The 14233-nt window shown below is 36.8% G+C and overlaps 1 protein-coding gene across 1 annotated transcript in view; it reads right to left on the bottom strand.

Annotated features, from left to right (window-relative positions):
• LOC111058607 (tyrosine-protein kinase Dnt-like) overlaps nt 1–14233 on the bottom strand; it is a 74298-nt gene that overhangs the window by 45638 nt on the left and 14427 nt on the right. The window lies entirely within an intron of this gene.

Here is a 14233-nt window from a genome sequence, read left to right as displayed (position 1 = left end):
AAGCTCGCATGAAATTCATCAAATGTGAAAAGGATTACTGTAAACATATTACAAAGACATGCCATACATCAACATGGATTTTTGGTGCAGAAATCCTTTTAGATTGTTCTGGCGAGCTCTTTGACTACTGCATGATTATGTTCAATATATGATTATATACTACTGCATGATTATGCTATGACTACAGCATGACATAAATTCAAGGTATTTTACGAAAAATATTGACGGCCCAAGTTTTTGCAGATTTAGGAAGCAAATTGAATTCAATTCAACTTCATCATCTGAGAATAAGAGTTAATGGAATGCTACCAGATGTACCTAAATTACCTAATCCTAAACTCATACACAAATACAAAAATGAGCTGTCAGAGTTCATTAATCATGAGTAAGTGGATTGAGCGATATAATTATTACATGCTTACAGTCATTTCCCGATTTGCACCTGTACATATTTCAGATGCCGGTGCAGTCTACTAAGTGATAATAACTATGATTGCTGTTCTGAAATGGATTTTCAAGCGTGCCCTCCGACTAACAACGTTGGATTCCATCTGGAGGCTTGATTAAACTCTCCACCACTCAGGAAATTCATCAAGTCCAATCTGATTGCGGTCCTAAATATGCTCGTAGATGGAACAAGTCACTCAAGTTACTCCAACAGGTTTCGCCCCGAGTCTGGCTTGTTTGTTTAACGTGCTTTAGCGGCTCCATGTTGATAATAAATCCGCTTATTAAGGCGCTTATAATTTATTCAACGACTGCCCGTTCCATTAAAATATTTCAATAAACGATAAATTCATCATATTTTCTCCAAATCATCCGGCTAATAGGACCAACTGACTAACCATCTCATCAATGATTCCAACTCTTTCAATCTGTCTCACTCTAAAAACTAATCCTCTTCTATTTATGGCATCCTTTTTCTCTTCATTTGAACTCCCACTCATAATCCTTGCATTGTCAGTCAAATAATATTTTATCGAGTACTGAAATACTACTTCCATCCTAAATATTCAATTGTTGATAGTTTCTATTCTCGAATCAGTCCTATATTAAAAAAAAGTCATTACAGTATCTTTTCAGTATGATACAGGCATCACAGTATGATTTGATTTGATCTCACATTCATCAAATCAAGTTACACATGTCGAACAATTCCTTTGATAACAGACACACAATGCTTATTCCTCAAGCTCTGGAATGTGTTACGAGGTAATGGCATCCTATCCTCCAGGGAGTAGAGTTATGATTTTCAAATTCTCAAACAATAATGTGCCAAACAAATAGGAGAAGAGAGCTTACGTTGAAAGCTATTTATTTGAGCATGCACAGCTCTAAATCAAATTCACAGTTGTATGGTGTGCCGAAGCCGGAGCTTAGTGGATGGATGTCCCACGCTTTTGCTGCATTAACTCAGCACGTTAAATTGTCAACCTGCCTGGATAAACTTGGTGCTTGCAATTGCAATGTGAATTATGGCCGACGTAAAGAGCAACGGTACACAAATCGAGTTTATGTAGATCAAGGGGGCTGTGGCAAACATTTGAACAGGCCTCAGCCCTTTCCCTTTGTACGTGTTACCTTCAAAGTACACATTTCTGAACACTGCAGCTCGGTAATGTAAACCTCGGCTTGTAAGCCTAAATACAATCACCATGAATTTATTATTGAAGAAGCATTTCTTACGTTTTGGAGCAGTTTTAAAAGTGAGAACTATGATAGTTTGGCTTCTTATTTTGCCTCAAAATGTTCTTTATTATCCTATTTATTACTCAAGTAAGTTTTCACATTGCATTTTCTCAAAATGACTGATTAATGACCATTACCTAATAGCAGCGTCTATTAAGCATAGCTTACGTGTATTTTGGAAACCCCTAATGTAGAATACCGCATATGTATCTCTCTTACCTGAAACAAACAAGAAAAATTATTAAATCACCTGAAGAAGCTACAGCATTTCTTAATAAGAATTATTAAATACAGAGCACAATGCCAATTTTATACAGATCATCCTCACAAGAATAATTGAATATTATCGCAATACTTTTTTTGTTAATTTTGAACTTTACACTAAGAAATGTAGGCAAAAGAAGACATCAAAATCTCATACAGCCAATACAAAGTTTCTGAGCTCATTAAAAAGCTTTTCAATTATCTTCCTACGAAAGAAGCCTCTCGCACTAATGAACTTAATCAATTACTAAATTGAGACCTGCATAATCTTTCAAGTTAGTTTTCCTATCCATTCCCTGTGAAGATAGGATAACAAGATTGAAATGATTCATTTTTCCATTGAACCTTTTTGTACGCAAAATAATTAGCCTACATTTCAGGTAATAGGATTTCTTGCATCTTTTCAATTTGAAAGCTAATCAGAAAACATTGGGGCACCCTACACAAAAAACAATATGAAGAGCTTTAAAGCTTCTTCAAGCGCGTTTGCTTTGAAAAATCATGAAAGCGTAATTAAAAAGCGCTCTTAATTTGAAGCGATGAATTAGTGAAGTGAGTCAATAACTAAGCTGACTCACTTTGCTGAAAGAGGGAGGGAGAGGGAGTTCGCAATCTCCATCTTTCAATGCTTGAGGGATGAATGCACTGTGCAGCTTACATGACTATGAAGAGGCGTGGATAATAATGATGCAGTTGCCCTTATTCGAGTGTAAATAAAAGTTTCATTACTGAGTCTCACACTTCGCAAATGCAGTACTGTAGAAGCTCCGCTGTACTATAAGTGAAAGGGATGAATGAAGAGTAAGTGAAAGGGATGCAGGGATAAATGAATGGAACCAGAAGTGTGTAAGGGAAAGCCGCTTCAGGCAGGTCGACACATAATATCTTAATGTTTGCTTAGTTGAGAGCTCTGTTTGGATCAACATTAGATACTGGCACCCTCAAACATTACCACCCCATCCCTCCCCCAACCACTAATGTCAAACTCAAGCTGAAATAACGCATCACGTCTACATCCTTCCTCAGAGGGTGGCATACACATTTCATCAGGATTATTGCTTCTTGTGAATCATCACCAACATAGTTTATATACAATGACAAGTATACTATCATCAGGATGATGAATTTTGTACTATGAGGTGAGAATGTAAATACAGTAACAAAGATAGAAGGCTAAAGACGAACTCTACAGAAAAAATTATGAATTCCATCTTTTATCAGAATAATTACAAGTACATGTTGTCTACAGCATTAAAATGACAGATTGGATGCAAAAAATTTCATATCAAAATCAATTGGCCATCTTGGATGATGAAATACTAAACAAGTTTTAATAAACAACAAAAAAGGTATGTAGCAATGATAGCAACATGAAATAAGATACTGTCAACATTATATCAATCACCACCATAGAATACAAATTTTGTTACTTCGACATAGATCAATTTGGAAACATGTAGTTGTAGTGGTACATTTAGTATGCAAGAACGGATACAACAACTTGTATGATTTTGATTAATTCATTGGAACTGTCAAGCTATCATACAGAGCATACAACAATCAATCATGGGCATTAACAATTTCTAATTTTTAACAGTGGAGAGGACGAGGGGAGAGAACGTAATAGCATAACAATGAAAGTCACATTTATGAGGTGCATTATACAGTGTTGGCTGGATTTAGGAGTGGAGTCGTGTTTCGTCCTACGACACCAAGAGACAGGCCAACTGCCAGCAAGATTGATAACAACAGACAGCCAGAGACGAAATCGGATAAGGATAGGGCAAACGATCAATCAGAGAAAAAGGTCACAGCAGGAGGGAAAAGAAACGAAACAGACGAGAGGAGAGGTGAGGAGAATGATACAAGTTGAAGGACGAATGAGAGAAGAATGGTAGGTCAAAGATGATGGAATGGCACAACACAATAAGCCCATTTCAGTTTCGGACCACTGCCAACTTAGGTGAGTTGGATAGAAAGGCAGGGAAAGATATGATGGAAAAGAGTAGGATATCACCGGGAATAATCTTATATTTTCGACCCTTTTGAATAATTTTGTATGGCAAGGATTGGTTGAGAAACCAATACCTAGAACTTAGTGGCTAGCAATGCCAATGCTGGTAAGAAGCTGTAGACTACATGCGAAAATGACAATATTTTCGAGTTGAAAGCCACATAAAATGTACCTGATTACAAGCTCATTAATAATTGAAGTATTATTGTTGATGTTGCGGGGTGTAATCTCTACACGGATGAAAAGCATTGTCCCAAATCTAAATGGTTGGTTTGATAGAATAGTCAGCATCTTAATTGATTTCAATATTAATGTTTGTTGGCTTTTTTTAGTTGCAGAATTAAATCAAGAATGAGTTTTTTCGTGATGAACTTGAAATTTTATAGTTGAAGAGAATGAAACACGCCAAGTTTAATATAGATAAAAATATACCTCTAAAACAGTATATTTTTAAATAAAACTTTCTTTGAGAGAAATGCTCAGAACTGATTACAAAAGGTTCACTCTGTTATAGTAAATTTAATATCAAGCAGGTTAACCTAATAAGTAGTGGAGGATCATTTATGCTGAAGAACACCATAAGGGTTTTTGTACATCATGAAGTTTTTGTACAAACTTCAACCACCTGTCATAACTGTCATTTGACCGCTACTAGTAGGAGTCAAATTTTGTCAACCCTGAACCAAAACATATTTTTTCAAGAACCCAGCACTGCTATTCCAGATGGCGTTGTTTCGAATTTCGGTTGGGAAGCCCTTGAAGGTGGACTGTTCTATTGTTGAAGGAGAGCCAAGCCGTGATTCCTGCAGTCTGACCACCACCACAGAGCTGCGTGCTGTGGCATGAAGAGTGGCCTCTCTGAACTAGTTGAATATTTTTGTTGATTAACTAGTTACTATACTGTTCAACAACCAACTGTTTTATGGACTTGCCTGTTTACTCTTTTGAATCAATCCATTTATTTTTTTATCAAAAATTCAATCCGTGAGGGAATGGGTAGTTATGCTTCAACTTCGCTCAGCACTTTTGGGAATTTTTACTCACGTCGATCGATGTTTACATCACATTTTACAAAATTAAGCGATTCCAGACAAATTTCAGACAAAAGTCGATCAATTTTAGAATTTGAGTGAGAATCGAACACCTTTGGCTAAAGGTGATCATTGAAAGATGAGTAGGCTACTCCAATTGAAAATTTTATTTTGTTTGGAAGAGCCTACAATGTGTTCTACATATTACATTGGTTTACATTGAAGTATCTATCTATAACACTATACAATTATCAAAATTTCATCAATAATGGTATTTTAGTTCTTAGGCTATCGCTATAGTAGTTGATAGGCTAATATCGGCTATAGTTCTTGAGCTTTCTCACTTTGAAATTCTCTTACCCGTATTGTTGGAAAAAGAGCTGCCAAAACGTGACACAAAAACGCCTGAGCCAGTAAACAAAAATTGACTACTTAAATGAATTAACCCACTTTAATTTTCCGCTACTACAGATACCTTTCCACAAATTTTCTTGTACAGTGACAATGACAATAAAAACCATAGGGAAGCGACCCATATTCTGTGTTAAGAAACACGTTAACGTAGTTTCAACTTGTTTAACCTCTGTTTCGTTTCGTTGATGTTGAAACTGTCGACGACCCACAGGCTGATGCGGTTCGCTGGTCAGGAACAGCCTGTGGTCGCCGTTGATCAGGCGGAGGATGGAGGGTGGTGAGTGAGGGGTGATTGAGGAGGTGGTCTCCAGTTTCAGGAGTCACTTTACAACCAGAATGTCGTCGAGGCGAGGCGAGGCCTGGAGCTTGGAGTTTCCGATTTCGCAGCCAACGTCCAGGCTACAAGTCATCCCCTTTCAGCATCAAGGCTTGTGGTTGATGACAATGACTTCAACCACAGTCACACTGTTACAAAGCAACTTGAATTACAGCAAGATGAAAGCAGAGTAATGACATGGGATTAGACGTAGCTGAGTATCAATGATAGCTTTGAAGGAAATACTGTAGTCTATACAACCAGACTAATCTTGTTATTGACCTTAATTATTCTTGTTTCTGAATGTTTGTTTACTGAGAAATTTAGAGATGAACATCAACTCTCACACTTTCTCTAGCTTTCCAGATAAAAAAATCTGCATTATTCAGTTCAAACAGCATTCAACGGAGCTGATCTCAAAAATAGTGTATCTCTCCCTTAGTTGAGATACCATAGCAATTTTCATGTAATTCATTCATTGAAATATGGAGGAATATGATTTTTGATATGGATTTCTTGATTGCTATTATTAGTAAATTCCTCGGATGATGTTTCTGGATAGAAGTTGATTATTAGACTATTATTATTTTCCATTATTTCACTTGACTCCCTAAACCCAAATTCAAATTCTTATTTTATGGAAAGATTACTTCTTTATAGATGAAATGGACTTGTATGGACTTGCATTGCGGATATTTGAAAGTAAGTTGAGGTCAAAAAGTTCAACTGAGGAAAACTGTAACAGTGTAAAGCTTTACTGTGTAAAGTGCAATGTATTCACATCAAAAAGGATCTGATTTTCGATGTACAGTAAAACCGAAGTTTAACACTGAATTCCACGGACCAATGGACCAAACTGCATAGAACTTCTGCAGACTGCTCAAAAACGTTTCAACCCCCATTTAGACGACCAAATGATTTTTCCATCGCCGATCAGTTATGCCCGAACTCAGCATGTAATTCGAGCTGGAATGACTCAAAGATGATGACAATAAGAAATGCGTCACAACTTACGGCCGTTTGAATTACGTATATAGGAAACGAACTGTCAAAACAAGACGTCGGCTGAATAGAGGGCCAGAGGGCGTCTCTCTTTGATTCGCCGAATTGGATAGGCTTCAGTTCACACATGCAGACAAGCGGGGCAGGGGGCAGGGGTAGGGGTACCACCTACCTTACCTATAAAAGCGATAGGGGCAAGTGTTTTCACAGTATATGTCGATTATGGCGGCAGCCATGACAGTCGTCATGTCCATTTCGGAATGTACAATTCGTTCGATCAATCAAAAGAAACTCGATCCTCGGATTTCTATTCCTATTCTCGCCTACATCCTTTATTTTTTTGTTGCTCTGCTTCTCCGGTCTCTATTCTGTTTTATGTCAAAGGTGTTGTGTGCGTGCTGCAAAGAAGAAGAACGAGGAGGGAATAAGAAAGAGAAGGAGCAGCATCGTTTGATGAAATTTCACGCTGTTTCCCTCACTATTCCAATCCCCGGCTGCCGTATTGCATCTTCTTATATTCTATACGTCTCCTCATCTTCTTATAACTGGAGAAGGCACAGAAAAAGATAGAAAGACGAAGAGAGAAGCCGTCGCACATTATTATTATCATTACTATTATATTTCCCTGTTCTTACACCGGACCCGTTCTTTACAAAACATTTCATTGTGGAGTAAATTCACTTTGACGCGTCATAAAAAGGAGGGAGCCTTACTGCACAAACAAAAGGACAAAGCGTCTGCCGCTCAGGCTCTCAGCACTCACTTTTCAAAAATGGGTAGAGATGGAGAGGTAAACGAGTAACTGGGTTGGAGATTATACGATTAGAGTGGGGTTGTGCGATTTTCAGCTGGGTAAGTGAATCCCGAAGACTAGACTGGGCTCCCAAAATGCCTGAATTTATAATGAATTCAGCTTCATCCTATTGAATGTTCACAGAGTGTAATCAATTTATAGCACTAAATAGGCCGAACATTCTACATATTTTACTCATGACCCATTGCGTTTCAACACAAGTTGAAAAAAAATCCAACAATATAAAATCAGTAAATATTGATATTTTATGCTTCATAAATGAAAGAAATTGAAAATTAATGGATAGCAAGTTTTGCTACGAACTGTCAAGTTGAACTCATTAAAAAACATGGATGGAAATAGATGTCTTGCATTGCTCTGCGACCTCTTTGGAACGATAAATTGTAAAAGAAGTTCCAATATTCTTATATCAACAAGCGAAGTCACGAACAACTGAACCACATGCAGTTACAGTTAAACTTTTATTGCGTCCAACTTCAACAATAGTTCAGCCAGGACTTGTACGCCGTAATAGGAAAACTAAAATCGAAGTACCGTGGCGTACAATGTGTGCAATTGTACTCGTCTATCATAAAATTGAAATTATGCAATTTTACAGCAGCACAAGAGGAGAGCCGTGTACTGATGTATGCACCCACACATTCTGTCTTTTTCTGAGAGAAGTCCATAAACATCCAAGATAAATAGAAGAAATTCAAACGAGGAATAATAAACGTGACGTTGAATGTCTGCTTGGTAGTCGTAAAAGTTTTATATTTTTACAAGAAACTGGTCGATACGAGCAAGATTTATATTTACGGAATGTTTGTGGCAATTTTTATGCTCGCAGCAAGCCAACTCTCCACAGGCGTCAACCCAAGCCCAACTGTCAACCTTCGCAGTTTCATGTAAATCAACTCATATATCCCCACACAAAAACAACCAGACTGATTTGTGATTGTAGCCAGAGTGGGAATACAACCTGGTCGTAACTTGTGACCGGGACGCGTCACTTCTTGCCACATATATATTGCCAGTGCTACAGGCGACAGATCAAATGAGACGAGATGATCGTATACATGACATGACCCTATCGGATATGACAAATCAAAGGCATCAATTACTGTTGAAGACCATAAAGACGAGCAATACAAATTCCATACAGTAGCGCATTGTAGATAGACAGTTTTGAGAAATCACGTTATCACAGAGGCTGGATCGAAAATGATGCTTTTATAAAAGAATAAAATATTCTATCGAAGTGATATTCTTAATAAATTACGAATGATATTTATGTACTCAGTACAATATTAATGAAGTTGCCCATATAAATCTGATTCTATAAATGAACGAAGAGATACGAATATTCGACGCAATTCAAAGTGGAATAATAGAGGATGAAAATAGAACTAAATAATACAATAAAATGCTATGTAGACATGATTGAGTGATTAACCAATAACGAGATACTATTTTAATGTTTGAAATAGTTAAGGTTTAATGTTTAAAATACTTATTTAATCTCATAAAAAATTCATTTGAGGCAAGACGAGACATGTAGACTATCACTGTACCCCTACAACCCTGTAAACACTCTCACCCTCTATATAATTAATTATGAAACGGAGAGCTACAGATATCCACATTGAATAGGAAGACCAGACAATAATTCATTGAATTGTCCTCATGATAGTGGTTGGTTTTAATTTGTCATCGTGAACATAAAACACAATTTATCTTCATGAAAAGTCGTTGCACACTTGAATTATGTGTTTCAAGTGGTACTTCACTGTCAAGACGTCTAATTGCGTTTGTTTCAGCGTTACAGGGGTCATAATAATAATTGAAATCGATTTGTGCTCAACCAGTATATTTCCACTCAACAATCAATGAAAAACAACTTGTGATGTGCTTCTGTTTCCTACTCCTACTATAGATAATTTAAAGGAGTGTTGCATCACATGTAACTTATTATAATAGTACTGAATTCAATGATTGTTCACGGGAAACATAAAATCTAGAACATTGTGCACCGTGATACGAAAAATTCGAATTCAAATCATCATTTGGATGTCAAAAGATAGATACATCAAAACAATGTCACAATTCACAACAAATTTATTGATTTTTTTTCTAATCCATTTAATTTTCAAAATGGAAGAAACTTCTTGTTTATTAGTCATGCAAAGAATTTATACGAAATTTTTATCATGATATTTTTTGCATGAGTCAGATCTTTACTTCGGGAGGAAATAGTTGATGATGATGCTGACAAGAGATTATTGATTCAACTTTCATTATTTGTTTTCTGAACTTATTTATTATGTCTAATCTTTCTTCATAATAGCAAGTTCACTATCAATAGAATATTGTTAAAAATTTGGATACTCTCAACTCGAAAGTCGGATACTCAATAACCAAAATTTGAGAAGAAAACAACAAAGGAGTTTTCAAGTTTTCAAATTGTTTCCTTCGCAAGCCAGTAACAATGGTCAATTTCCCTCCACATTCAAAGCGTTTCCAACGGAAGGTATGTCTAGAATGTCCCACTCGAAGTCACTGTATGATGTTGATTAGCTGTCTCTAGTTCTACAACAATACCTTCAATTATTTTTAAACAGTTGCTTATTAAACTGAAACCATTTCATTGCTGTATTTCATGTTTACAAAGCACACGAACGCACACGTTCCTACGACAAGCAACAACACTTGTTAAACGCTTGTCATCTGCTTCAGGACGACGAAGAGGAAGTCCAACGAAAACAAACAACAATGAACCAACTAATTATCAATTAGAGCTTTGTTGATTTAGGTACGCCAGGTAGGAGAGGCACAAATCATATTGACAGTAGGGACGAAGAGAAAAAACATGGAAAGGATCTGGTGAAGAAGGATAACAGAGCCTGAATCTCCCTGGGCACATAGCAGCTGTGACAACATTCGGACGCGCATTCACGCGCACACATAAAACAGACAAAACAACACTTCCTAGGATTAATTCCCCGAAGGGAGCTGGGTCTGGCCCTCCTCATTTTCACCCTCATCCGTCCTAGTTGGAAGATAAAAATGTTGAAAGAAACATTAAATCCGTAGGGATCTTAAAAACTGTTGTAAGTTTCAAATGAGGTGAGACAGCTGGACCTGTAAATAAGCCACGAGCAGAGCCGGGCAAACTGTGAATCAATGAAGAGATTAAAACATGATGCAGAAGAAATAGGGAGAGAAATTGCTGTATTTGAACATTATGATATAATGATGAATGGGATATGTCAAGTCCATGCAGAGGGATTGCTATTGCAGGGCATTACAAGTTCATTGAAGGTCTGGATTTTTGTATGTAGAATGTAGCCTATCTCACCCCTGAAACACTATTGTCACATATCATCCATAACATAACTAACAGGTTTATTACATGCCATACAAAATTCAGATAAATTGAAATGCATATTGATTCGTTCAATAATTGTAAGATACTGAATCTTAAAATCTCTTAGGCTCAACTCACAATTCTCAGGTCTAGAAGAGACTGCGACTTTAGTCTGTTCTCGACGCAGCATATGTTTTCAAATGGTGACGTCGCGGAGACTAGAATCGACTGGTTTGAGTGTAACCATTTGGAAACACATGCTGCGTCGAGAAGAGACTAAAGTCGCAGTCTCTTCTCGACTTGAGTCGCGTAAGTGTTGGGTAAGCCTAATGTTCTGAGTTGAGCCTATTTATGGAGCTATTACTTATTATTACTGGAGCTAATTATTTATTACTAGAGTGCCTTATTTTGTACTAGACAAACAGTATATTTTACTCTCTAATATATTCTAGTTTCACTCATAAATTTAATTAAAAAATATGATTGATTTATGTGGAATAAATTTTGTGATATTGACATAATCCTATACAGAATATAATTATATATAACATAATCGATCTTCTACAAAGATCGAAAAATGGGTTTCTTCTACAAGAGTCCTTAAAAGAAATCACTTCCTTATCCGATTACCTTCTGAGAATACAAAGGTGAAAGCTTATGATATTATTGGGGGTGATTGGAAGCCAGATAATACAAAAAAAACGAGAAAGAATGAGGCTTGTAACCCAAAGCCACCAGAAATAAGATGGGGAAGATTCGTTGTAAGGAAGAATAGCATAGATATGGCATGATGGAGCAAAAAGGAAGGGAGATGTCATGTCAAGTTATAAGATGATGTGCAACAAAAAATGAGACATAAATGGGCAGAAGCAATGACGTTTTGACAAGATTATGAAGCGGCTGGAGAGGTGCAGCTTTTCCCAAGGTATTCCTGCCATTCAGAATGCAACGCAGATGAATCAATCAGCTCTGCTCTCCCCAGACACAAGACTTCACTCAAAACTCTCACGGAATTCAATTATCTGACATTGTTGTGTGAAATGTGAATAGAACGTGTATTATAACTTACGTTACATCAAGACTGTAGTCTGTAAGAAGGCTGGCTTTAAAAACGTCTTTGGAAGTTTATCCATGTGTGATTACAAAAGACTAGAAGAGTGAACGATTTCTGTAATCATTAGTACATATTGACACTTACATGTTGTATAAATATAAGTATAGGCACATTGTTTCAATTATATCGGTTTTGTTTTGTTCTCTAATTTTATATTTTATTGATGTGGGGGGCTCTTTCAATATCTTATTCTAGATTACATTTCTTAGACGATGTTCAACTGTTTATTATAGTGTACTGTATGATATACTGTGTTGAATGAATGGATATCTTATCTTATCTTGTATGTGAAGTTTTTTTTCAATATTGCAGATGTTTTTTTCCATGTTTAATAAAAATATCTCTGACATGGGTTACATGACAGAGAAAAAATAAAATAAATAAATAAATCTAACTCAGATACCTTTCTTGGGAATTAGTGATGACCATAAAACTGGAAATACGTGAATTATAGAATTTACTTACATTATTTATCCAAAGTTTGTTTTGATGAACTTACCTGAAACAAAACAAAAAACAAATAAGAAATTTCCGAAACAAAACGAGAAAGTCATCAATTTGAATTTCAATTCGGAACAAGCAAGCTACCAATTTGAAAAAGCTGTGAGATTGTGGTAGAAATATATATTTGTCTTTATTTCATGATGTTGAGCATGTAAGAAGTAGGAGTTGGAATAGGAGAGACGAAAAATAAGTAGATGGAAAAATGGAGACACATTGGCAAGGAGAAATGAGGAGGTACAAAATAATCGAATGTTTTCCTGACACAGTCAAATAGGCAACCTTCTGCATACATTTACATTAATGAAGGCTGCATTGGTCTTGTCGCAGCATCCTGTACAGTGATAAATAAGCAACACGCAGTCATGTAGCTTTTTTCAGGCTCCGAATTCTGAGTTTTCAGAGGTTTTACTTTTTTATTAGTTTTGATATATCACTAACTTTTGGACATTACACTAAATCTGGATGATGTATGGTTGCTAAGGATGCCCGAGTCATGCAGATGGTTTTCTACCTGTAGGGGCAGATGCCCGCTGTGGAGACAAACGTACGCACATGCACACGCATGCACGTAAGTCGTAAAGGCCCCCCGTCGGGGCTACACATACAAGTTTGAAGTCGAAAAGTCTCCCGCTGGATACAAGAGGAAGAGGCAGTGAAACTCTCGGCAACGAATATTAATAATAAAAACGACCAGCATTTGTGAGCAGCCTCTTGCTGCGCGCGTTGCCTTACAACTCAACAGGAGACACAAACCAGACGCTTGTTCGTCCACAATCGCAATTATCATATAAACTGTCCGTTAAACAAATGAACCTGACTCGCCTCCTTGTTCAAACGTCTACTTTTCTTGTAGGTGCTCATTTGGAAATTAACTATGCATGCTGTGAAGAACCTCGACAACAATCCAAGTCAAATAAGCTGATTGGGAAGGACCGGTGTCAGAAGATGGACGCTGGTTAGAAAGTGGAGTTTGGCAAAACTGCTGGAAAGTTCAGCACAGTATACCTGAGACATTCAGCACAACATACAGAAATCCAGAACACAACATAACTCCCCTTGAACTTTTTCGTTTATAAATCCAGATTGAAAAATTTCCACCAGTTTGATAAATCTTAGTTATCACAGTAAGTTACTACTTAGAGATAATATAGAATAAGATCATCTTATGCTATCTTTTCTCTATGGTTACTACAAGCACGTTGAAAAACTAAACCATAAGAATCCCCAAAAGGAAAATGTTATCCGAGGTAACTAGAAACATTTTGACAGATTGGTGTCTAAACATTGCAGATTAATATTATGAGAAAAAAACACCGATAGGTATTTACAACATCCTTTCGTGATGTATTGATTCATTTTGATTTTTGTTCTTTTTCAACTCATCAATATTAGTATCACAGAATAAAAGGCACACGACACTAATTCATTACCAATGAATGAGACAACAGGAGCTTCCTGACAATCCGCAATCATTCAGACGATTCTAAGCAAAGACGGAGAAGAGAAGGGGAGAGAGAAAGATAAGTATGAAGGAGAAGGATTGGCGATTGGCGATTGGCAATAGCAGCACCTCACTTGCACTCATAAAAAGCTCTAGCCACTTCTTCAGCCGCTGCTGTGCCTCATTTGAACAAGACATCCAGGCAATAACAATCGACTCTCACTCTTGTACTTGCCATCTCTGTAAATGACTTATTCATTTAAACACACAACTGGCACGGCAGC

The sequence above is a fragment of the Nilaparvata lugens genome, chromosome 1, assembly GCF_014356525.2.
Source record: "Nilaparvata lugens isolate BPH chromosome 1, ASM1435652v1, whole genome shotgun sequence".
NCBI lineage: Eukaryota > Metazoa > Arthropoda > Insecta > Hemiptera > Delphacidae > Nilaparvata > Nilaparvata lugens.
This window is presented reverse-complemented; position numbering and strand designations above follow the sequence as displayed.